This window comes from Python bivittatus, unplaced genomic scaffold (assembly GCF_059951505.1).
Source record: "Python bivittatus isolate LINGU-HERP-01145 unplaced genomic scaffold, Pbiv_v1 ctg000610_np1212, whole genome shotgun sequence".
Classification (NCBI taxonomy): Eukaryota; Metazoa; Chordata; class Lepidosauria; order Squamata; family Pythonidae; genus Python; species Python bivittatus.
In genome coordinates, this window is record NW_028277088.1 from 56741389 (window position 1) to 56767745 (window position 26357).

Genomic DNA, 26357 nt, shown 5'->3' on the forward strand with positions numbered 1-26357 from the left:
GGGTCTGGAAGGCTAAGACTCAGCATAATTTGAGGTTTGCAATGAATGCCAAAGAGAACAAAATAGTCTTATTTGGGCATGTGTAGAACAAGAGGAAAGTCCAGAAATGATCAGTCTGTTGATTGGAGAAGATGACAAGATGGTGACAGGCAATAGGAAGAAGGCTGAATTGCTTAATTTGTAATTTGTCTATGTATTTTTGCAAAATTAAAAGGTGGTCCAAACTGCCAGAAGCTGCACCATGGGGGGCCAGAAGAGAAATTCAGGTTAAAATAGGTAAGGAAGCAGTGAGAGAATGAATTCAAGTTGTGGGGTTGGATGAATTACATCCCAGATACTAAAGGAACTGTTGGATGTGATTGCAGAACCACTAAATATAATCTTTGAGAATTTCTGGAGTGCAGGAGAAGTGCCAGAAGATTGGAGAAGAGCTAATGTTGTTCCAATATTTTTAAAAAGGAAAAAAAATAGACCCAGAGAACTATAGACCAATCAGTTTGACATCAATGCATAAGAAAATTCTAGAAAAGAACATCAAACAGAGGGTGGTTACTAAAAGTCAGCATGTTAAAAAAAGGTCATGCCAGACTAATCTTATTCATTTTTGTTGTTGTTGACGAAGTGACTACTTTAGTAGACCAAGGAAATGTTATAGATGCAATGTACTTAGACTTCAGAAAGGCATTTGATAAAGTTAACCATAGTGAGTGGATGCTCCCACTACCAGATGGATTCACAACTGGACCCAGGATATGGTCTTTAATGGAGCTATGTCTACCTGGAGAGAGGTATGCAATGGAGTACCTCAGGGTTCTATCCTGGACCCAGTGCTCTCAACATTTTTATAAGTGACTTAGACAAGCTGATAGAAAGGATGCTAAACAAATTTGCAGATAACACAAAGCTTGGGGAGGGGGGATTGCTAACACCCCAAAATATAGGCTTAGGCTTTGAAAGGATCGTGATAGACTTGAACATTGGGCCTTTTGGAACAAAATGCAATTCAGTGGCAGAAAATGTAGAGTTCTGCACTTAGGTAGGAAAAATCATATGTAAAAGATAAGTAGTATCTGGCTTAATGTTAGTACTTGTGAGAAGGATCTGGGTGTCCTAAGAGACCACAGGCTAAGCATGAGCCACCAATGTGCTGTAGTTGCCAAAAGGACCAATGCAGTCTTGGGCTATATCAACAAAGGTATAATGTTGAGATTACAGGAAGAGATACTTCTACTTTATGCTGCACTGGTCAGACTGCACCTGAAATACTGTGTCTAGTTTGGATCACCACAATACAGAAAGGATACTGAGGAACTGGAAAGAGTGCTGAAAAGAGCAACAAAGATGGTGAGGGCTTATAGGCTAAATCCTATGAAGAATACTTAAAATAACTGAGTACGTTTAGCCTAAAGAAGAGAAGTCTAAGAGGATGTGGCCAGGGACTGACTATGGAACAGATCACAAACCACTTGTGTAGAAGTTCCATGTCAAGCTAAAGCAGAACAAAGCCAACCAGTTTCCGCAATATGATCTTGACATACAACCACTATTTTCAAGGAGAACATCAGGAATTGCTTTGAAGTCCTAAGACTCATTGAAAGGGATCCAGAGAAACCTTGGAATGAAATCAAAGAAATTGTTAAGAATGTGAAAAGAGAATGTAAAGAACCAGAAGAAATCAAACCAGCTGTTGGAATAGATGGTGGAAATTGCTGAGAAGAGAAGAGAAGAGAAGAGAAGAGAAGAGAAGAGAAGAGAAGAGAAGAGAAGAGAAGAGAAGAGAAGAGAAGAGAAGAGAAGAGAAGAGAAGAGAAGAGAAGCTAAATCCAAGAAAGACAAAGATTTCAGGAAGAAATGTCATAGAGAATTTCAAAGAGCTGTTAGAAGAGACAAGAGGCAATATTACAATAACATATGTAAAGACACTGAAGATGGAAATAGACACAAAAACACACACACAAAAAACAAGGAAAGATCTCTGAACTCAAAAAGAGATTCCTACCTAAAATTAGTATGCTAAAGGATGCTAATAGATAGATAGTAACTGATTCAAAGAAGATTAAAAAAAGATGGAAGGAATATATTGAAATTCTCTATGGTAGAAATACCTTAGAAGACATTTCCTATATACAAGAACTTCTAGTACTAGAATATGAAGTCTATAGCAAGCTGAAAGGCTACAGGAACTGGTGGATTATCTACAGAAATTGACAAGCAACAGAAGAATCTGTAAAAGTTATCACCAAACTATGCCAGCTGTTGAAGCTGGTTTTAGAAAAGTCTGAGGAGCAAGAAACATTCCTGACACACATAGGATAAGGAAAGAAACATCAATAATCTATGCTATTATTGCTGAAATGGAAAGATCTAGAAGATCTAATAATAAAGAATACCATGGACAACCAAGAAAACAAACAAATGATCACAGAACGAAACGATCCAGAGTTCTCATTTGAGGCACAAGTGACTAGGGTCAACTTATATTTTGAATGCATTATGGAAAGATCCAGGACCCTTGAAATGTCCATAATGCTGTGAAGAGGATAACTAACAGCAGTGATGGATGCACCATTGGAAGATCTGAAGGTCCAGATTAGGAAAGATCATGCTGCAGAAGATCTATCTATGTGATTGCTAAGCATTGACACTGACTTGATGGTACATAATCAATCAATAATCAATTTTAATAATCCACTGATCCACCATCAAAATTATTTTGTCTCCATTAATAATTTTTAAAAATTACCACAGTCAAAGGCCAGAGATAAAAGATACAACTGAAAACAACTAAAAACAATAAAAACAATAAAAACACAGAATATATTAATACAGAGCAATACAGACAGTTATAATAGTTGATCTAAAAATATGTTACAATTGTGAAAGACCTTTCAATAATTAATGTCTGATTTTCATGGCTGCTGCTCAATATTTTACTACAGTCTGAGTTATAAACTATTTACAGTCTGAAAAAAGGATGAAAATATAAGTATTTGTCAGATCATCCAGGGTACAGATGTAAAAGAAGCAAAATTTAGGCATTATGAATATCCACATAGATGGCACAGTAAAATAATATAAGTTGGACTGTCCCAACACCTCTAATTCCATACAGGCAAATCCATTTCTCAAATGGGATTTTAGAATAACTTCCCTGTAATAATCCTGAAGGCAAAATATTGTGCCTTACCCAGAAGAAAGCTTTCCTTAGTTTGGGGAGTGACAGGAAGGAAAGATAGTTAGCCATTTCCCAAAAGCCCTTTGTCACCCAAATCTTATTTCTCTGTGACAAGCTATTGACTTCTGCCTCAAATGTCATTAAATCTTTGGCAAAATGTGTGTTTGGCATGATTATAGTCCAAGGTTTGTAGAAATGCTGATGATAACCCACAAGTCAATAGTTTTTTTCCAGCTTAAGGGGCAATCATCAGTCATTATTAATGAAAGTAATCCTGTGGGGAAGAACTGGACCTTCAGCTAGTAGTTTAACATCAACCACCATGCCCTAACCTCAATTTTAGGCATTCCTGTTTTTAACTTGAGAAGGGCACTGGCAACTCTTCTAGGTGCTGCAAGTATAGATCTTAGAAATTTAGTTTGGAGCATCTCAGGGGCATTATTCCTAGCATAAAGGCCCACTCCAACTGCATACAATACTTGAGCTACAATAAGTAAGCTGGCATTAATTTACCTTCTTTAGTAAAATAGAATTGTTTGACGCCATTTGCAGATCTTAATATTGGCTGGGAGACATAATCATAACTACTCCATGTTCCATTGGAGTGGAAAACCATTCCCAGGTATTTGAAGATGTGAACCTGTTCATTTGGGTTCTCCTCTGATGTTCCAGGTTTCTGTTCAACTGCCAGGAGTGAATGCTTGGTCTCCTAATGAAAATCATGATTTTTTTTTTTTAATAATATATCTCCAGCTGATTTTCCTTGCTATGATGAGCAAGCACCTCCAAAGCTCTTTTAGGTCTTGGGGGTCCTAGAAAGGCTGGGGAATTCTGGGAGCTGAAGTCCACACATCTTCAAGCTGTCAAGGTTGAGAAACACTGCTCTAGACCATCCCACTCCATTATCTTTTACAATAAACTTTAAAAATCCTCTAATTTCAAGCAATGGGAGAGGAATTACTTACATTAAGTAAGTAAGGATTTGGATTTTGCAATTTTAAATCCTCTCCTAGCATGCCAGCAGACTACCCACCTATCCACCCCACTCACTTCCCTCTATCCAGTGCTGAAGTTCCAACAATGGAAAGCAACAGCTGATCATTTTCTTCTGGGGCTCCAAGGGTGGGATTCCATGCTAGAATGTCCCATCCAGATTAGAGTTCTGGTCTCTAAGGGCTGTACTATAACTATCCCATTGAAATTAATGGCACCTAAAAGCATTTAAGTTTGAATGGATTATGGCCAATATTATGCAGCACATTTATGACCGTATGTTCATTCTAGTCCCAACTTTAGAGACTGCTGGCTGAATGTTTGTGTTTGTTTACAGCTCAAGCTAGAGAAAATAAACTGAACCTTCACCTCTTAAAAGTTTAGCAAATGTGCATATTTGATATGCAGATGTTTGTTTCTTGTTTTTCTTTTTTGGCCACTCAGCAGCTTTAAAAATTATAATCTGGTTCATCAGAATTGCTTTGGTGAACTTGAAAATGCATTTTAGAAAGATTGTTTTATGTAAATAGGCACTGTGAGTACTTTAAGAGGGATTAGCTTGAAAAACATGAGGAAAAAATAAATACAAATTTCATTGTCTCTCTTGGCATTTTCAGACTTTCTAACATGTGAATCTATGTTACTTCATATTATTGAGCATTTTAATCTATAAATATTTAATTAAAGCTAGGTCTATTTTGTCCTAGCCAATGCAATCCCCAATAGGAAATTCAGTTTGGCAACATCATTCCTCCTATCCAAATACATTTTAAAAAATCAACATATATCTTTCATGTTGCCTCAGATGCAAGCTAGGAAGCTAGGGAGCAAACTATCTGGCAATTTAAGCCAACAGGGAGTGGGAGAACAAGAATAATTATAACTGTCACCCCTGCCAGCACATCAAGCATCATCCTGACTCATGCAAAGAAACCAGTCTTGAGCTGTGTTTGAAGATGCCACAATCTGGCAACGCCCCAAAACAGAAAGTAATTTGGCATTCCACTGAACTGTAGCAAAAATGCCCCTGAAGATTTTCTTCTTCTCTTTCTTTGGGGAAGGATGAAATTTGAAAGACCTTCCATTGCCTTTGGAGGTACTGACTCCCACACCTTTCCTTATTAATTGAAAAATAAAATGACATAATGTAGCATCAGTTTTCCCATAGGATATTCTGCAGATGAGGATGTATGATGGAATACTGCCTCTCCTAAAGCAGAAAGAACACCTTTTTTTTCACTTAAAGAAGAAAGAAGGATCTATAAAAGCACCCTTGTGAAGCAGCAGCAAGTCTTCTTTTTTTTTTTTTTAATTAAGAAAGAGAAACAAAAAATGCACTGCAGTGGTTCTGAGTTTAGGGAAAAGCAACATCATGGTGAACTTCTATTCCATAGTTGCCAGGGGCACACTGAGGTTGGGGAGGAATGGTGATGATGATACAAAATAAGTGGATATGGGTTTAACTGGAGAGGGGAGATTATTTGGCTTAGGGTGGACTTTGAAAATTTTATTTTAAACTATTTTAAGTATATTTTACAGCTTACACTCCAGTTTTTGAGTGTTTCATAGTTCAAAGCATCAGGAAACCATCTCACCAGTTTTCAGAAATTGGGCTCAGAAGAAATTTATGGGAAGGGCAAAAAGGTAATTTGGTCTGCATGTGAGGCCTCAAAGTGCCTATCCCAAATTAACATTTAAAGCAAATCCCCATGGAAAGTCTTTAGAATACCCTCTTCCCAGCCTGAAATCCATGAAGGGTGCTCCATTAAATATCTTTCACATGAGATCAATAGTCCCACAAAAGGTATAGAAGTGGTATACCTATTTTGAGGCTCAACCTAATATATAGCTGTGTATACCGAACGCAGTAAAAATGTGCTTTATTAATTTATGTGTCAATGTCTTTATTAATTTATGTGTCAATGTGTTAGATGTTATTTGATTTTTTCCCCTCAATATTATAGAATGTTAAAGCTATAGAAGAAAAAAACCAAAATAATGATTACCTTAAACCTTTCTGTCTGTCTGTCTGTCTGTCTGTCTGTCTCTGTCTCTGTCTCTCTCTCACACACACACACACACAATTAACAGAGGGAACAGATGGGAAAGCCCCAGGAGAAATTCTGTACAGCCTTGGGGCAGCCAAAAAAATATGTTAGATGGATAAGACACAGCTGGAAGAAGGGAATTCACTCTGAGAGCCAACAAAGTGTCTGAAACTTATCTCAAGCAGTTGAGAAGAAAAGACAAGGCAACTATTTATGATATAAATATAAATTGCAATATATATGAGATCTACATTTTGGAGGAGGAGGATAAGCCAAAGCCAGATTTGGAAAATGCAGTTTAAAAATAGCCTTTCACAAAGACTAATGTATAAATATAATAATGCAAAATTGTTACCAAGTATCTTATTTTTATGCATTATAAATGGTTTTTAAATGAATTATTTATAATATGTACTTCTACAAACCCACTGGGGCCATCAAAGTAAATATATTTCCATACAGGATAAAAATATATAGCACTTTGGAATACAGTTCTGTAACAATGGCAACACAGATCAGAGAGCCTGGACTACCACGTGAAAGATAGTTAATGGAGTACATTTCATGAATTTCAGGCTGGGAAGAGAGTATTCTAAAGACTTTCCATGGGGATTTGCTTGTTTTAATGCTTCTTCAGATGGTCTTCTTTCCAATAACATAATAATATTTTAAAGTTTGACAGCATTATAACAACAATTTGTCATGATGGAACAGTAATTCTTTTTCATGTACACTATGGGGCATTTTTAGCTGACATGCATTAAGCATCATGGATTCTTTTTTAACAAATATATATATATTCACTTTGACACATTGCTAAAATGAAATATTGACTGGGAAAAAAGGGAGGGCAGGATCCAGATTGTTGCCTTAGTTCATGTAAGAGGCTTTGGTGGTAACTCCAGCTCTTCAGCAACTATTGACTTCAATATCTGGAAAGATCCTGCAGCAGATCATAAAGACATAAATTTGTTAAATATCTTGAATAATGTAGTAATTACCAGAAATTAGCAGGGACTGTCAAGAACTAATATTGCCAGAACACTCTTATCTCATTTTTAGGGCAGTGAAATGCTGGAATGTTGTAGGCATAACATATCTTTTCAGCCAAGGCATTGACAAATGTACCCTATGACATGCTGTGTAGCAAACTAGTTAACACAATTGGGTGAAATAACTAATGCCCTAGAAGATAGAAATAAACTTCAAAATAATCTTGATAAATTAGAGAAATGGGTCAAAAGTAGCAGTATAAAAGCTAATAGAGACAAGCACAAAATTATTCATTTAGGAACAGAAATAAAATGCACAGGTATAGTATGGGAGTTACCTGACGTAGTAATGGTACTTGTGAAAAAGTTATCGGAATAGTAATTGATTGCAAACTAAACATGATGTATGACATGGCCATAAAGAAGGCAAATGCAATTTTAGGGTGCAGTAACAGTACTATACCTTTGAAATCATGGAAATTGTTCCATTCTGTTCAACTTTGGTCAGACTCCACCTCAAGTATTGTGTCCAGTTCTGAACACCACACCTTTAAGAAAGATTCAGAGAAATTAGAACAAGTTCAGAGAAGGGCAACAATTCTGGTCAAGGAAATTTAAACTAAGAGCTATGAAGAGCAATTAAATGATTGGATATACGTAGTCTCGAGAAAACACAACTGAAGGAAGATATGGTCGCACTCTTCAAATACCTGAAAGGATGTTATATAGAAGAAGCTCATAACAAAATGAAGGACACTGGATTTACATTGCAGGAAGGCAAATTCCAGTTGAAGGGGGCGCTCAACAGTAGGAGCAACTTGATGAGGGAACCAATTTACCCTGAGAAGTGGTGGCCATCTTTCTGGGATGCTTTAATTCGAATTCCTCATCTGAGCAAGGGGTTAGACTTGATAGTGTAAATTGGTCCCTTCTAACTATGATTCTATCATTCTAGTGTCAAATCTATTTCAAAGTCTGTCAGTGATACCCTTCTCATGAGAGTGTGATTCTCATTACTGCACACCTATTACTGTCATTCCTGTCTGGTTCCTGTCAGTCTGTCTGCTTAGTCATTACTGCCCACCTAAACAGGGAATGTCAGGAATCAAATGGGGCAATTTTTAGGCACAGAAGCTGTGCATGATGTACAGGATCCTTTCCATATTCAGAAACCAGGTTTTAAGCTGGTTATTTTCAAATATCTGACTTCAATGTTTCCATAATAATTGGTCAACCAAGGCCACTCTTCACATTGCAAAGATTAAGATATGTTCATGTATATCATCAGTTATTAGTGTTCTGTGTCTATTGTGTATTATCCCATATAAATTATGAGCTTGTTTTTGAATATTCCCAATATTCTTCAATATTGTTCATTTCTAGAGAATGATGTGCAGGCACTGCCCTTCCCCCTTATCTTTGATCGTATATTTAAGCAGAGGTCTGAAAGAGAATGATACATGTCATCACATGAATGCAATAATTGACAAGTTTACCTGAAATACAAGACAGATAGTAACACAGTCCACAGCCCTGCTTTATCGGGACTGTGGATCAAGCAAATGCAAATAACTCTTTGAAATTCCAGCTGAATTTCAAATTTGAAGTTGAATTTGAAATTCCATACATGGTGAGCAGTGATGGAAAAGGCTGGAATTATATTTATATCCATGTTTGAAGTCCACCTGAACATCTAAAGGAGGCTTCAGAAGATGGGAAACCTGTATTTCATGTAAACTTGTCAATTATTACAGAACTTTTCAAAAATGACCTGCAATAACTGTCTGAGGAACCTTCTGAGGAATCTGAGGAAATTATTTGAGAAACTACAATTCTGAGAGAGAGAGAAGGAAAGAAAGAAAGAAAGAAAGAAAGAAAGAAAGAAAGAAAGAAAGAAAGAAAGAAAGAAAGAAAGAAAGAAAGAAAGGTTTTATAACAGATATTGACTCAACTAACAATCATTCTTCAGAGAACTCTTATACTGTCTCATCACGTAGGGAACAAATCTATATTAAAAGACAGCTATATGCCAAGCATTCTTACAAGAGCAATATAATTGTAGAACACAGAACAAGAGCCACTACAGCCAATTTTCCATGGTTCATGAGATTTACACATTTTATGACTACTGACCAAAACCTAATATTCCAGGAACTCTTGGACTTAAACTTGAAGATCATAGCTTTGAGAATAGTAGAAATAAAATTCCACTAGTTTTGGAGACATGCCATAGAGAAGATAATTTATGAGACTTTTTAAAAATGCCTAACCTATATATAGTTTTTTGCTTCAGTCTGTGCATGAAGCTGTTTTTATTCTGTTATCCACCCCCCAAACTATATGGACACTACACATTTTAAAATACAAGTACTCATTTTTATCATAGTAATAATACTAAATATGTCAATTTCTACTTATGCAGTACAGCTTGGTTGTGGAAATACAAATAAAAGACTCTGAAGACTAAATTCCCACAGTCACACTTATCAATAAAGTGCAATTCACATATACCTGTTCATCATGCTGGTAACTTATCTGAATGAATGAACCACAGGCAAATAAACCAGTTCGTTTAGAGCAATTTTCCTGGACGTGATGTCCCAGAAGTTTTGGGTCACAAGCTTCACTTACTAGTCTGACTAAAGGTGACACTTAATAGGAACTATACTCCAAACATCAGAAAGTCAATTTGGTTGCTTCTCAGATTTGCAGTTGAGAAAAAGCCAAAAGGGATAACCTGCAAGTGTGTTAAATGCAACAGGCGGAAATTCCACAGAAGTAAAGAAAAGGGTTTGTGATATGGTACAAATAATCAAATCCATAAGTATAAGATGAAGGGGATATGAGTAGTAGGACATGTAAACATGATCTAGATGCTGCAATGGACTGTTAATTGAATATAAACCTTCAACATATACTAGTTGCTTAATGCTAGATGCATTAGCATAATCATGTATGAAGATTGCTTTAATTATTTATTTATTTATCCGTCCATCCAGTTTTGAGGCTGCCCAACTCCTGGAAAACTCTGGGCAGCTTACAGATAAAAAGAAAAACAATACATATAAAAAGAGATCCTGGCTCACAGGAGAAAAATACACACAACCATAAACTAAACTAAAGGATGCTCCACAACCACCTGGTCCCAAGACTTGGTAGAACAATGAGGTTTTTAGTAATTTTCTAAATATCATAAGGGTGGGAGCTGCACAAATCCCAGGAAGATGACACTATTTAATCAATGGGATCTGGTTGATTTTACCAGAAACAGAGAGCAGAAACACCTGGAGATAAGCAGTCCCTCAGCTAGCCAGACTCTATGCCATAAAGGGCTTTAAAAGTGGTAACTAACACCTTGAATTCCACCCAGAAGCAAAATGGTAACCAGCATAGCTCGCACAGCACTGAGGTCATGTGAGCATAATGTGACACCCCTAACACTGCCTGCAGCACTGCATTCTGGAAGTACTACTTGAAATAACATTCTGGGTTAGTCAAGCCAAATTTGGAATAAAGTACCCAGTCCTAGGTGACATATTTTAGGACACTGTCAAACTGCGAACAGCAAGCAAAATGGTGAGGGTGCTATAAATCATGCAATAATTCCAGTTGAACAATAATTCAGCTGGAAGAAGAGACAATCAGAAAAAATTCTTTTCATGATTCAACAGACATAATTTTGCCAGGATTATCTGTTTGTAACTGCTTCTTTGAGTTTTAGTAAGCTCCCGCTTGTGCCATCAGTGATACTACCTTGTCAACTTTTCTGCAGTCAGCCTCTTTTTCAAGTGCCTTCAATTTTTTTCTAGAATCAGGTTCTTCAGCAAAGACCTATTGCTTATAATAATACTGTCAAAGCCTGTCTATGTGCACCTATGTTTGCACAAAAACAATTATGAATGTGGCAGATACCACATAGGCATTGGAAGGCCATCCATACAGACATGTTCTTCACTAATCAACTCAAATGTACGTCTCACTGAATAGAACAAAGGAAGTGCACTTTCAAGAACTGCAGCAACTTAAATAGTATTAGGAGAATGTGTTGAAAGAGAAAGAAGGTGAGAGGGAAAATGCCAGTGTGCTATAATGGTTGTTTTAGTCCTTCTTTAGGTAAAGAAGCCAGCTGAGTGACTTTGGGATAGTCCTTCTCTCTCAGTTCTACGCTTAGAAATCAAAGAACATCTATTTACCAATTTGCACTGAACCAGCTTGGTAGATTACAATCCATAACATTCAGTGAAGAGGCCTGTATCCTGTCTTATAGTATAGACTATAAGTCTTATAGATCCGACCTTATAGTAATATGAATTTTGAACAAGAACAAAACGTTCACAAAATGAAGTATGGCATTTCCATGTAACCAGAAGAGGCAGAAGTTAGACCAGGAAACTTGAGAGAGTGTGATATCAGGAAAAAAGGGATAATTTATATTTGCATCTTAAAGAGCTATTGGCTATTTTTCTTCAGAGGTTTGGACACAAGAATGAAAACTGATCCATTATTTTAATTTGCTCTGATTCCCAGTTCCAATTAAATTAAAGCAGGAAAGTACTTCAAAAATTACCTGTGAAACACTTTCCTTCTTGTACTGATTTAGGGTAGGCTTCATGGCATATAAGACAGGCCTATCTCATTGCCAGTTCTGATTTTATGACTGGAAGATTTTATGGCAAGCATTCTAAATATTGCATAGCTGTTGGTTTTGAGCCTGATACTAATTTATTGGTGTCTGGAAGGAAGTATATATTCATAATGAAGGGCAGATAAATGTTTACCTTCTGAATAACTGTTGCTGTCAAAATCACTGTCAAAGCATGAATGCATTCATTATTTAAATTTGGTTGGCATGCAGATTTATCTAGCAAATACCTAGGGTTTTTAAACATTTTCTTTCCAGAAAAAAAAACAGTTGTTATTGTTGTTGTTGTTGTTCCTCCTCCTCCTCCTCAAAATTGCATTTTTTTCTATTGTAAAAAAAAAAAAAAAAATCTTAAAAAAATATGAGGGATTTCTAGAGTAGGTGGTATACAAACTGAGCCAAAGTCAAGCATTACTCCACATATGCTGATGATGAAACCTACAAGACATTCATCTTCTTTGGAAATTATGCAAATACATCCTGGATAAGAACTACATTGGCATCTCTCTAGTTAAATATGAATCAGAAGATAGAATGGAGCATGTTTGCTGCCAATGAATAAAATGTCCTGGGATATTTTGTACAACAGAATGTGGTTATTAAGGCCTCCATGGGAAACAATATTTGGTTGGATTCAGTGGTGATGAATGTATTCTTGAAGGAGGGGATGGGTTCACCAGTTTTCAAAGTGGTGGCGGTTCATGCCCCCTCAAGAAATTATACCTGGATCCAATGGTGTTGGACAACTTTTGTCTTATCTCCAACATTCCCTTCTTAGTAAATGTGGTTAAAGTGTGATCAATTTGTAGCTTCAGAAGACCCTGGATGAAATGGATTATATGGTTCCTTTTCAATCAGCTTATACACTGGGATTCATTAATGAAGCAGCATTGATCATGCTTGTGAATGAACTCTGAGGATCAGGATGGAAGTGATGTATCCATCCTGTTTTTCCTTGATCTCTCAGCAATACCATTTATTATAGTATCCTTCTAGAGAGACCTTAAGGATTTGGGGAGGCACAGACTTTCTGTGGCTCTTCTTGTTCCTCTGGGCTGGTTCCAGCTGATATTGACAGGAAGGGAGTTCTAGCCCTATACCCCCTACTTTATGGGGTCCCTCAGGCTTTATAGGCTCTCCACTCCTATTTAATGTCTACATGGAGTCTCTGGATGAGGTCATCTAATGGCACAATTTGGTATGCTGATAATACTTGGTTAGACATTACCCTCAGCTACTCAAGTGATGCTACAAGGTTCTACCTCAGTGTCTGGATGCTGTGGAGGTTTGGAGAGGGAAGAACAACCTTGACTTAGCCTTAACTAGTTTGAGTGGCTAAGGGTGGGGACTTTCCATCTTTAATTCTGGATGGCATAGCACTCCCCCAGTCAGCACAAGTGTGCACTGAGGGTCCTCTTGGACTTCAGTCCTGCTGGAAGAGTTGGTAAAAGCTGTGGCCAAGAGGACTTTTATACAAATCCACTATGTGCTCCAATTGTGCTGTTTGCTGGATTGGGAGATACTACTCAGTCACTCACACCATGGTCACCTCTCATTTGGATTATTCAAAGGCACTCTATATGAGGTAGCACTTGAAGCTGCAAGCCATTGTAATGGGTTATAGGAATAACCTTGAAGAGCAGGAGGAATAGCCACAACCAAGACAATGGCCAGATAGAAAAAAAATGAATCTGAGACAGAAATGTAATTTGAGGAAGCATCTCAGATGACCCTCCCTAGTTCTCTTGAAGATAAAGGGAGGGAGGGGGAGGTGCATTCAGGTGTGCATGATTCTGTAACTGTAACCTTATAATAAAAATAGTACTAGCATTCAAACTTTTATTTCCTAGCCTGGTCTACCTCAAAGGGCTGACAAGTTGCCTGGAATTGTCAGCCCTACAAGGTAGACCAGACTAAGTATCCAGTGTCATATAGGTCAGCACTACTTTTATTGTAACAGGTATAGTAACAGAAACTTGCAAGACTGAAAGTGCTTCCCTTATCCCTTACTTTATCTTCATGTGAAGTAGGTTGAGATGTGCCTGAGAAGTTTTCTCAAATTAGTTTCTTGGCCCTGGTTCAAGCCCCACTTATCTGACCATTGCCTCGGGAGAGGCTCTTCCTCCTGTTCTTCAAAGCCAGTCCCTATTCCCTTTACGGTAACGTAGTGGCATGAGTATGGATGGGCATACTACAATATGTCTATGTAACACTCCCATACTGTGAGCTGCACTGGCTCACAATAGGCTTCTGAGTGCATTGACTACCTAACAGATTTTGGGAATACAGACAAGGCGAGAAGACCAAAAGGGAGGGCCATTAAAAGGCATACACATTTTCAGTGGCCATCAACTGTGTCATTATCAGGCTTTTGTATCTGTAAAACGATTGTATCACCAGGGAGTACCAGGACAGTAGCTAGACTGGGAAGTTGCACAACATCTTTTTTTTCTTATGTAGCATTAGCTTTCCTACTTTCTGAAACTAAACTCTTTACAACTTCTCAGTCCATTTGATTCAATGGACTGACTATCTATACTGAACTAAAATGCTCTAGATTTCCATTGCCCACTCAGCTAATATGTACTCTTGTGCATATCGCTTGACATTATCTAGAGCAGTGTTTCTCAACCTTGGCGGTTTGAAGATGTATGGACGATGTTGAGAAACACTGATCTAGAGAAACAATAACAATCAGAAAGTAGCACTTTTCTTAAATAATACTACCTTCATTGTCAGATGAGCAGTGTTTGAATGCTGCAGATATTATGCTTGAGTATTCTGGAAACAAAAGAACATGGTACAAGTAGAACAAATATAGAAATAAATAAAAACAAACAAAACTAAGAATTCTGGAAATATTTTATTTATTTTGTTTATTTATACATCACATTTATATAGCTGCCCATCTCACAAAATATTAGGCTCTGATCCTACCTTGACTATAGGAATTGAAATCTGTGCTAAAGGATAGAAGAGGCTTTTGACTTTAGGAATTTGTAACATCATCCTGCCATTATTGTGGCTGGATAACTGCTATAACCAGAGTGATGGCTGAATGACATTATAAATTGCTAGTGTGGGACCCTCCTCAGAGTTATAACCATCTGTAGCTTTGACTCAGCTTTATTTGAATTTAACTCTGTAGACTGATCTCTGAAAATGGCATCTCCTGGTTTTAGAACTCACTTTATACATGGGAGATTATTTGAGAATTCTGTGGGTCCCTTCTCTCCACCCAACATCACAAAGGCATTTGTAAAGCAGTTAAACATACAAGAGTTAACATACTTATCTTCCAATGACATGATGATTCCAGCAGCAAAATGGAAATAATGATAACAGAAAATGCATTCAATTCCATAGTTGCTATATAAAAAAGGGAACATCAGTTGTGCAATTTCCTAGAAAGATTATTCTTTTATAACTTATTTCTAGGAAATGCTTATTCTCAAATAATGTTATTATGTGAAGTATAATTGATTGCAGATTGCAGATGTGGCTAGCTTGGATATCATGATTGTAGGACTAAAATTAAATATAAAGAAGACCAAACTAATGACAACAGATAGAACAATCAGCCTTAGAACTGACAATGAAAATATTGAAGTAGTGGATAGTTTCTGCCTTTTAGGATCAACCATCAACAGTAAAGGAACAAACAGTCAAGAAATACACCACAGACTTGCACTTGGTAGAGCAGTCATAAGGGCCTTGGAAAAGATATTCAAATGAAGTGATGTGTCTATACCTACAAAACTCAGAATTGTACCAGCCATGGCATTCCCTGTGACACTCTATGGAAGTGGGTGTTGGACTTTAAAGAAGCACAATAGGAAGAGTATTGACACCTTTGAGCTTTGGTGTTGGAGAAGACTCCTGAGAATACCGTGGACAGCCAAGAAAACTAATTAGTGGATCATTGGACAAATCAACCCAGAGTTCTCACTCGAGGCACAAATGACCAGGCTCAAATTATCCCACTTCAGACACATTATGCAAAGATTCAGATCTCTGGAAAAGGCTGCAATGCTGGGAAAGGTGGAAGGGAAGAGAAGAAGAGGATGACCACCAGCAAGGTGGATGGCTCAGTTACAGTGGCAATGGGTACACCGTTGGGAGACCTGAAAGAACAGTTAGAGATAGATCCTCATGGAGAAAATCTATCTATGTGGTTGCTAGGTGTTGAAAATGACTTGATGGCACATAATTAATCAATTCTTCCTGAAGGTGCCTCCATTTTCCTTTGAATGTTTCCCCCAAGGGTTTCCTGAATCTGGAATTTTCTTTTAACTGAAATATGTGAAAACTCTATTACAAACGAATTTGTTAACACATTTGTCTGCTTTAAGAAGAGCTTTCTCAAAAGTTTTCAACCCCTCAATAGGACATGCAATGCTAATAAGAGATGCCACCTCCATCCACTTTTACTTTGACTCTCGTGGTTTGATTTTTTTTTCTATGTCTTAGATAAGTAAAAGGTGACTATAGGGTTGAATCTGAGGAACCTACAGACTAGTCTTATCTCCTGAGAGATACTTAGACAAGAGAGCTAATTAAAATATTATTTCAATTATGTGCTAACCAAAAAAGAAAAAAAGATAATTTGAAGCTTTTCAGTTTCAGTCTTTTTAGGTAAACCTTGTCTGCTTATTTATTTTCTTAATATAAGGAACAGTCAAACATTTGATCCCCTCCCCCTCCTAATCTAAAGTAGTACAGCCTTCCAGCAGATCCATCTCATGTTTTTTTCAGACTGTTCATTTCATATGTTCATCTGCCGTTATCAGATAAGACTACCAACTCTCATGATTTTCCCAGGACCACCATATTTTTCAAAGCATGGTGTCAAAGCCAGCTCTAGGAAAATCATGCCACCTCCCAAAGCTGAAATCAATAAACTTACTTGAACAACTTCATGCTATTACTCCCAGTTTGTTTTTATTTTTCTCCCCTTTCCCCACAAAGGCGTTTCTTTGGGGCCTGCTCATTTGATGTTTATTTTAGCAATGGAATATTTATCTTCCTGTTGTTAGAAATACTACCCAGCAATTAGAATTATAGCCAATCAATGGAAAAACAAAACAAATAGATAATAGTGAAAATAGTAAATTAATCATTTAAGTTAATTTCCTCCCATGTGCAATTTAGGCCTAAGTATTCCCTTCGCATCCAGGACCTCAGAAGCTTATTATTTGCTTGAGCAATAACTATGAACAGAGGAGAAAGATTTGTAAGTGAACTTATTTTTGGTATCATTCTGATGCATTCAACATGTAGCACAAATTTTATATTTTGTTAATATTTTATATTAACAAATATAAACCTGTTTGCTTTCATTAACATCGTCCTTGAGATGCTTGGAACAGCATGAACCTATCAATGGAAACAGGTTTTGAATGACATTCAACTAGTGCACTGCTCCCCCCGAACCATGTCTGTAGTTCTTCTTGTGTATATTTATGTCATGAATTCTGAAATAAATAAAAATAAAGAGTAGTTTTGTGGAAGGAAGATGCAAATCTTTGTAATGGTGGTAGAGGTTATTGTTCCTAGAAGTAAATGAGGAGGAGAAATGAGGAGCCAGGGCTTCTGGGAGTGGCAGCGACAGGGAAAATAATTCTCTCCCAGGCAGGATATAGAAGCATAAGAGATAAATCCTTTCAGTTGCATTTCAAAGTACATTTCTAAGCTAGAGGCAGACTTGTCAGTTTCAGGGCTTCACACTACTGGACTAGTTGACTGGTTGCCCAACTCATAAAGAAAAATGGCTGCCGAAGCAGGGATTCTGGACTCTGTGCATGCGCACGCGCACGCGCACACACACATGCACACACACAGGATTGCGGTGTGAACAGGTCAGAAACAGGATGGAACAGAGGCAGTCCCATAGAAAACAGAACCAACTGGGTCACAAGTTTGCTGATGTGGAACATGGCATCCCATGCCACCTTCCCCTTATGCCCCAACACACCTTTTGTTGCCTGCATGCAGCTTCTCTGGATGAATAAGATGGGAAATGTCACTTCCAAAACAGAGCAGCTAAACCACCCTCAGGCTATCTCAGCTATGGGCAGATGATGAGATACAGGCAGTGGCACATGGATATGTCCTCTGGAAATAGTGTGCTGTCCTTATGACAGAGCAAGGAGGCTATGTGGGTATACCTGAAGACTGAGAAAAGCTATAAATATCAAAAGTGGAAGTATACAATATTTTGGGTTTATGACTGTGCTGTTCAAAAATATTGGCATGCTAGGAGCCCAGGTATAGTGGAAGAAGTGGCACTTCAGTCCTGGTTCCCATCCTAATGCCAAACTCCTGTTCCACTAAGCTGCTTTAACTATTTATGTGCAGATGCCCAAGGTCTAGGGCTTTGCATGAGCCAAACATTTGACATCATTTATTTGCAGACTACATGGAGGTACCATTTCTGCCAGCAGGTATGAGTTCCCTGCATTCAATGAATACATGAATAGAGCTTGTGAAAGATAGGCATTTCAAGTCATTTGCATTGCAAAATTGTATATCTATTTGTTTCACAACTGACCTGAGAAACAATTCTTCTCTTTAATTGTCTTTTTATGTACTAAAATGTATTGATAAATGTATCAAAAAAATCTTCTGCTATGTGGATAATATACAACCTTTAATTTCTGTACTTAAAACAGTTTACTGTAAAAGAAACTGAAGTTAATGATTATGATTTCATTTTTATTAAGAATTGTGCTGTCTGCTCCAAATGTGTTTCTATTTTGGAAAATGCAAAACTGGCCCTTTAATTACTACAAATTCTTGCCTTTGTCTGCAAACCAAGACTGTATTTTTCAAGCAGGGCAAAAGTATGCAGTGTCTGATGTCCCTGGGAATCTGTTTCTATTGCACCTTTCCTTATTTATTTATTGCTGTGGTTTTCTCATCATTAAAATGCAGCCAAAAGCACACTAGTTATCTTGTTTGGCTTCCCTCATGCCATTCCAAATAAATGAAGAAATAAAACAGATCTTCCACCTCAAAACAGAGAATAGTTGCTTGGGCACTATATAAATGTGATAGATAGATAGATAGATAGATAGATAGATAGATAGATAGATAGATAGATAGATAGATAGATAGATAGATAGATAGATAGATAGATTTTTGATAAGTTGGTTAAACAGATATAGAGAGTCTTCGGGACTTACGTATATATTGTAAGTACTTTAAGCAGTTTTCCCTACATTTATGGATGATTTGCTCCAATCCCCATTAGACCTTCCCACAGACCCACTTTAAAAACAACTACTGACAAGTCACTGCAAGATGCTTCTTTTTCTCTTCCCTGACCTATGGCTCCCTTTCCCCCCATTTAATTCCCTCCCATTCATGACCTCTTCTAATGCTACACAATTTAAATTGGATTCTAGTTTGTTGTGGGCATGAACCCTTCAGATGTTATATTTTTGGAGAACATCTTTGAATGTGTATAGTCTATAAAGTTATATGCCACTATATCTTTATGTCAGACTAGACAACCTATATCCCATTGGGTCATTATTTCAGAGATACTGTATTTCTTTACCTAAACGCAGAAACAGAAAGACCAGGGCAAAAAAGCAGTGGGAGTTGGAGTGACTTGTTGCTGCCTGCCTGCCTGTCTGCCTGCCTGCCTGCCTGCCTGCCTCTTTGCTGGGGGGAGGTGGAACAAAGGGAGCCATGGACTATGAGGAATACTGCAACCTTGCTCCCCATTCTGGCATGTCCCCATGGGCCCTCTCCCTCGAGGGAGAAAGAGGGCTCACCTGTCGACTGCCAGCACACACCCCCAGCCAACCCTACCTCGCCAGCAGGCATCCAAGTCACTCCCTCATCCTTCCCTCAATGCCCACAGCCATTAAGAGATTTCAAATTCCGGCCTCATTTCCAAAGTAGCCAATTGCCACTTGCCTGTCGGGCCTTGCTGCCAACCAATTGGGCACAGGGGTCAGAGGGAGGTGGAAAGAAGTTAGGTCCCCCTTCCTTCCTTCCTTCCTTCCTTCCTTCCTTCCTTCCTTCCTTCCTTCCTTCCTTCCTTCCTCCCTCCCTCCCTCCCTCCCTCCCTCCCTCCATCCCCTCCCCTCCCCTCCCCTCCCCTCCCCTCCCCTCCCCTCCTCTTCATTTCCACATATAATTTAGATTTGCACAATTTGCCCTCCCTGCATGACCCTCAGGAAAGTCCCAGTGAAACCTACTGCTCTCCTCCTCTTCTTCCTCTTCCTCTGCTGACCCATGGAACTGCCTGCCAGTTCGCTGGGGGGAGGTGGAACAAAGGGAGCCGCAGACTATGAGGAAAATTGCATCCCCGCTCCCCATTCCAGTGTGTTCCCAAGGGCCCCCTCCCTCAAGGGATGAAGAGGGCTCGCCTGTCGACCACCAGCGACCCCCCCAGCCAGCCCTATCTCACCAGCAGGCATCCAAGTTGCTCCCTCCTCCTTCCCTCAACACCCACAGCCATTAAGAGGTTTCAAATTTCTGCCTTGTTTCCATGGCAGCCAATCGCCACTCACCTGTCGGGCCTTGCTGCCAGCCAATTGGGCACAGGGGACAGAGGGAGGTGGGAAAGAGGTCGGGGATATGCCCATGACAATCATGTAACCTGGCTGATCACGGTGGCACAGCCACACAGCAGTGCTGAAGCAGCCACAAATTCCCCAAATTTCAATCCCACAGGAGTCATGGGTCCTGGATTTTGAACACATTCTGTAAGTTAGCCCATTTAAGGTACCTTGGTTCAAAAAGTGTTGCCCTATGACACACTGCTTCACCCAGTTGAATGTTACAGACATGAGAGTTTTAGTAGTAAATAGATGATTTCTTTGCCATCTAGGTCATATATACCAGTTTAAACCTACAGTCTCTCACCTCCTAAAAAGACTAAATAGGATATGATTTTAGTCACTGTGGAAAGGAAACATAAAACAGGTTAGCTTAGACTTTGGATTTTGGATTTTGAATATGAAAGGAAGTAGCTGATCCTTCCCATATCTCCTCCCTAATCAGGATTACAACTAAACTATAAATAAAAACATAGTCTGAAAAAAAAACATATTTTGGTTTGGGGGGATGCAGAATTAACAGGAAGAAAAAATGATTTCTAATGATAAAATTATCTGTGTTTTTACATTCTTGGGTCTCCATGGAATTATTTAAAACTAGTTCTCTGTTTTCTGTTAGATAAACAGAATGAGAAAGAACATAACATGATAAAAGGGAAATGAGATTGGAAAGAAAAGAAAAACTCAAATCATTGGAAAGGTAGAATGTAAGTCTTTCAAACAAGTAAGTTGAAGATAATTCATTGCTAACTAAAGTATTCTCCATTAATTAGGTCATTTGTAAAGTATGTGTTTATTTGCAGAGCCTTACTGTCTTTACTTCACTGTGCACTGATGTGCCTACAATATCTTCCTATCCTATCCCCTTGAAAGTGAAATGAGTTTGGGTGCCAAAATGCTAACCAGACCCAATAGCTCTGGGAAAGAAAGAAAAAAGGCTAGAGATAAATTCTGTGAACTCTGAACAATTTATTCTTCAGAGTGACTAGGCACACATTGGACAATATGACATACAAAGTTCTTGGTCATGTGCCTGCATTATTAAATGTTAAGAATTTTGATACTGTTTATAAATACAGTGAGAACACAGAGAAACATTTAATGATTTGATTGCATATTTTGGTGAAGAGTCAGAAGAAAGAACATTAGAACAAATGGTCAGTGGACTGCATTCAAGGTTTTTTTTAAGTACATAGCTTGGGTCAGTGCCCAGCTTTGATAGCCTATGGCAATAAAATAATGCAGGCAAACTTAATATTAACTTTAATCTAAGCATAGCTAGGGAAACCTAGACACAGGGAAATTTAGCAGGCTAGGAAACTGACCAATGTATTCAGGGCCACTTGCATGGGCTATATATATGAAACCCATATATACGAAAGCCCTAAGATTTAAGTGTCCGTACCCCTGAAAATGTCTCCTGTAAGTAGTGTCCTCCCTGCCTCTCAGTCAACAATGGAACAACCAAGAAGGGGAATTTCTGGTTTATCTGGGAAGAACATAAAACGAAGCCAATCAGGGTTTTGCCTTCGTTACTGCAGCAAAATTAGTCTGTCAGTCCCTTGATGCTCAGTCATCCTGATTCAAGATCAAATAACATGGAAGAGATGCCAACAGTAATTTGTTTATTACTTCATGGTGTCAGGAGGCAAAAGTACACTGAGTACATAGACTGACTTGGAATGCCTTGATGGCAATGCACTTTTTCATCATCTTGTATACAAATGGCAACCAGCTGGGAAAGGTTTATTGCCAATATTTTTTATTCTCTAGTGGCTCAATCATAATCTTTTCTGTTCATATTTTAACATAGAAAACTCCAATTTGCTTCAGTAGACTGATACATAAATAAAATCTGGAACATCTGATGTAAGTAAAATGACAAGGCAAAAATTATCTAGTCATATTTTAACATGCAGACCTCACTTTTATTAAGAAAAGTAACAAATGTAGCAGAAAATGCTGAATGATTGCATCTACAGTATTTCTTTCTTTAAATTTAAATATGGAACATATCCCATCCTTGTAGTAATTATGTACCATTCAGAGTGGATTGTAACAATTCAAATCAGATTGCAGATTTAAGATCATACTTTAAAAATATAATTAAAGGGTGGCATCACATGATCTCATAAGCACACACACTTTAAGGTATTTTGCTGGACAAAATTACAGCTTGTAGAGATTTTTCAAAAGTCGCTTTATATAAAACACATCAATGATATACATCAGAAATGTGTCTGACTTAGCTAGCTGTGACTTCTTCAGGAATAAGTGCAGCTCAAGCTAGGTAGAGTCACTCCTGAACCCCAAAGTCCAAAGCCAATTTTTAAAACTGCAAATCTCATTTGAGACTGAAAACAGACTAAATCCTGATTTTGGACATCATCTCTAGCCTGCCAAGGACCACATCTATAATATCAGATTAAGCTTCAGTCACCACATCCTTATCCACCTTATTATATGAAAAGGCAAGATAAAGCAGTGCCATCTGTGCATTGGTGAAAACACATTCCAAATCTTCAGATGACCTATCCTATCAGGGATGGGCAATTTTTTGATAAGTGCGGGTGAACTACAGTTACGGGCAGGAAATTGTATCCTAATATCACACGAGGGACTAAGGCTGTGGTGAGGAAATTAGACTTTTGAGAATGCTTAGATTTTTTTTAATGTTTTACATGTATAAAACCAATTCCAAGCTTCTATACAATTATTGTTATAGGTAGTCCTCAGCTTACAACCACAATTGGGACTGGAACTTCCATCACTAAGCAATGCAATCATTAAGTGAATTGTGCCTGATTTTATGACTTTTTGCCATGGTCATTAAATGAATCTTGCTTACCCCATTGATTTTACTTGTCAGAAGCCCCCTGGGAAGGTTGCAAATGGTGAAAAGGTTCTAGAGGAACCTGGTGAAGATATTAGAGAGAGAGAGTTGCAGAATCCCTAACAAATTTTTGGAATGGAATGAAGAAGATATGGATGCAGAAGTGGTCAAAGTATACAGAATTAATACAAAATGTGCCAAATTAAGAAAAGTACCAAGAGATATACTTGTACATTTTGTCAGGAAGAAGACAAGAGACCAGGTTCTACAACAACACTTCAATACCAAATTAAGGATAAGTAACTCAGAAGTAATTGTACTCAAATACCTATTAAAATACTGTGCAAGAGAAAACAATTATAACTTTTTGATAGTTAAACAGAAGAGAATACCTGTCAAGTCCACGATGTTCAACTCTCAGTTCTGAAGCATTCTCACGCAACCAGGCTTGGTTCAGACAAATACTTCTTTATTAAGGGGTACATGTAGCTTGTAAACAGAACATTGCTAAAATTAACGCCTTGGGTAAACCTCCCTCTATTTATCCCCCCTCCCCTTATTGCCTGGCGTCGTGATTCCTCTTCACCTGTTGTTGACCTCTCTCCTTCCTCCCCCTCCTCCCTGAGCTTCTTCCTGGTTCTTTGGGCCCCAGCTGCCTGGCCAGCAATCAAGCCAGTCTAAATTGCCCATATATGGTTAAGCTGCTTCCCAACTCCCCTTACAACCATTAACCATTACCCCCCCCCCCTTAGTTACAAGTGGCAGAAACAAATCAATCCAACTCCCAACGAATGCAATACAATGGAAAACAACAACAGTTGGGTGATGCAGGTTCTGACAATACCATTTTGTTCAGATAAACTTGAAGGAGTAATCCTAACTTTTAATCAACAGAGATATCGACTCATCTCAGTCCAAAAAGTGAGAGATTTTTATGAAAGTTTCAAAGAGGAGATGGAGAAAGTGCAATTGGATCAAAAAGAGGAAACCATACAACAAATACAGCAAGAAGATGATGAAGAGTCTACAACATTGGGCACTATGCTGGCATTGACTTTTCTAAGCTTCTAAAATAAACATGGATTTTAAATGCCTAATGTGGAATATAAATGGAGCAAATGCCCCTAAAAAAGGAAAGAAGATATTCCATTGTTTGAAAAAAATTAAAACAAGATGTAATATGCCCACAAGCCAGAACTCTTTTTATTAGGACTTATGGATAGTCAATTAGAAAATACTTATGGAAAACTGATTTTATATATGGTAACTACAGCAAGATTATTATATGCACAAAGAAGGAGAAATACTGAAATACCCACAATGGAGGAGTGGATTGTGAAGATCACAGAACTAGCAGAGATATACAAACTGAACTGTTTTGTCAGGTACAAAACAATAAGTACTGTTATAAAAGACTGGAAACCTTTTATGGACCTTTTGCTGAAAATGGAAAAAAGTGAATTGGTGATTTCTGGATTTGACAGTTGAAAAAGATTGAATAAGGGGCTGAAGAGATTATTGCAATGTTAAGGAGGTAGGAGGGATAATGAGTTTGTTTGTAACTGCTGTAAAGAAGGGCGGAAGTCGCTTCTTTAACTATCTTCTTTCTTTCTTTAACTATATTCTTTTCTGCACTTTTTCTTTTTTCTTTTTCTCTTTTTCTTTCTTTTCTAAATATACTTGTATATTTATCTTTTAGCCATGTAAAAACTTTTAATAAAAAAGAAAATCATTCTAGCTAGCACAAGCACAAAGACTATTGAATAATGGGTTCAATGCATTTTAAAAACATGCATTTTAAACTTCAATATTTTTTATTCAAGAATAAACACTCCAATCTGATGGACTGCTAGAAGGACAACTGGCTAAGGGTACTCAATGACAATCAATGTCATTGCACCCACTTCAGTCAAGTTGGAGTTAGGATAAGCTCACCCCACATTTTCTTCCAGTCAGGCCATACCCTTCATCCAGGATCATATCCTGAATAGTTATGAATTTACCTGGTAGTCAAAAGGAACGTGTCTATACCAAGGTATTAATACCATAAATCTCATGATTCACAGAAAACTAGTTCATCATAATTCTACCTACAAAATGTACTCCATTCTAAAACACATAATCAAACATGATAAAGAAGTATTGTTTAGTTCTTGTTTAGTTTGATTGTTTAGTTCTTTCTCCAGATATTTAAAACATTTTACAATGTGAAATGCTAAGGCCATTAACCAGCCACAACCTTTTTTGTATGTGAACACTGATTCATGGCTCCTGTATAAACTTACTATCACAAATTACAACCCCTATCTTTATGAAGAAAGCTATGAACAAGTTAGTTAAAAGGTATACTATGTATGTTATTTAATATTCAAACAAAAGAACTATCACACATTAATTACTTTGGCAACAATACATGAGGTTGATGATACATTTTTTCTCAAATTTCCCCTATTTGCATGCTACAGTTTCAGTAATTACAATGATCACAAATAGCCTCTTACACCAAAGCAATGACTCTTCACTAAACTTTTCTTAACAATGTTAATATATGCAAATTACACTTATAGTTGCCAGGAGGTAAATGGATTCCTGATATAAAACTTCTATACAAAACATCAGAAAACACATCTTAAACGGTTCCATATCTTTAGATACTATATAAGTAGAATGGATTAAACCACAGATGGTCCTCATTTAACAAGCACTCATTCAGCTACCAAACTTATGACAGCGCTGAACGAATGGTAATTATGACTGATCCTCGTACTTACGGCCATCATGTCGTCTCTGTGGTCATGTGATCACAATCCAGGCGCTCAGTGCCCAGTTTGCAATTGCAACGTTGCAGCATCCCTTGGCCATGTGATCACCATTTGCAACCTTCTTTGCTGGCTTCCTACAAGAACCCCTATATGACTTTTAGCTTGTAATTAGTAATGCAGCCATTTAAATTTGACTCTGAAGTAAGAACTCTCTTTGTTTTTTAAAAAGGAAAGAATTGTCCAGCCTCCTGGACTGACCATAAATAGAAATAAAACTTGAAACTCCCTACCAACTCACTCCCCAGAAGAAGGAGGCTCATTAATCGCAGGACAACATCA

At 37.8% G+C, this 26357-nt stretch overlaps 1 long non-coding RNA gene across 1 annotated transcript; it reads right to left on the reverse strand.

The window, feature by feature from the left end:
- Positions 1–6895: 6895 nt before the first annotated feature.
- On the reverse strand, positions 6896–26286 carry LOC112540979 (uncharacterized). The gene is made up of 3 exons (XR_003085019.2): positions 26028–26286; positions 7672–7756; positions 6896–7159 (listed from the first exon to the last, which is right to left on the reverse strand). It is a non-coding gene; the product is annotated as an uncharacterized LOC112540979 (long non-coding RNA).
- Positions 26287–26357: the final 71 nt, after the last annotated feature.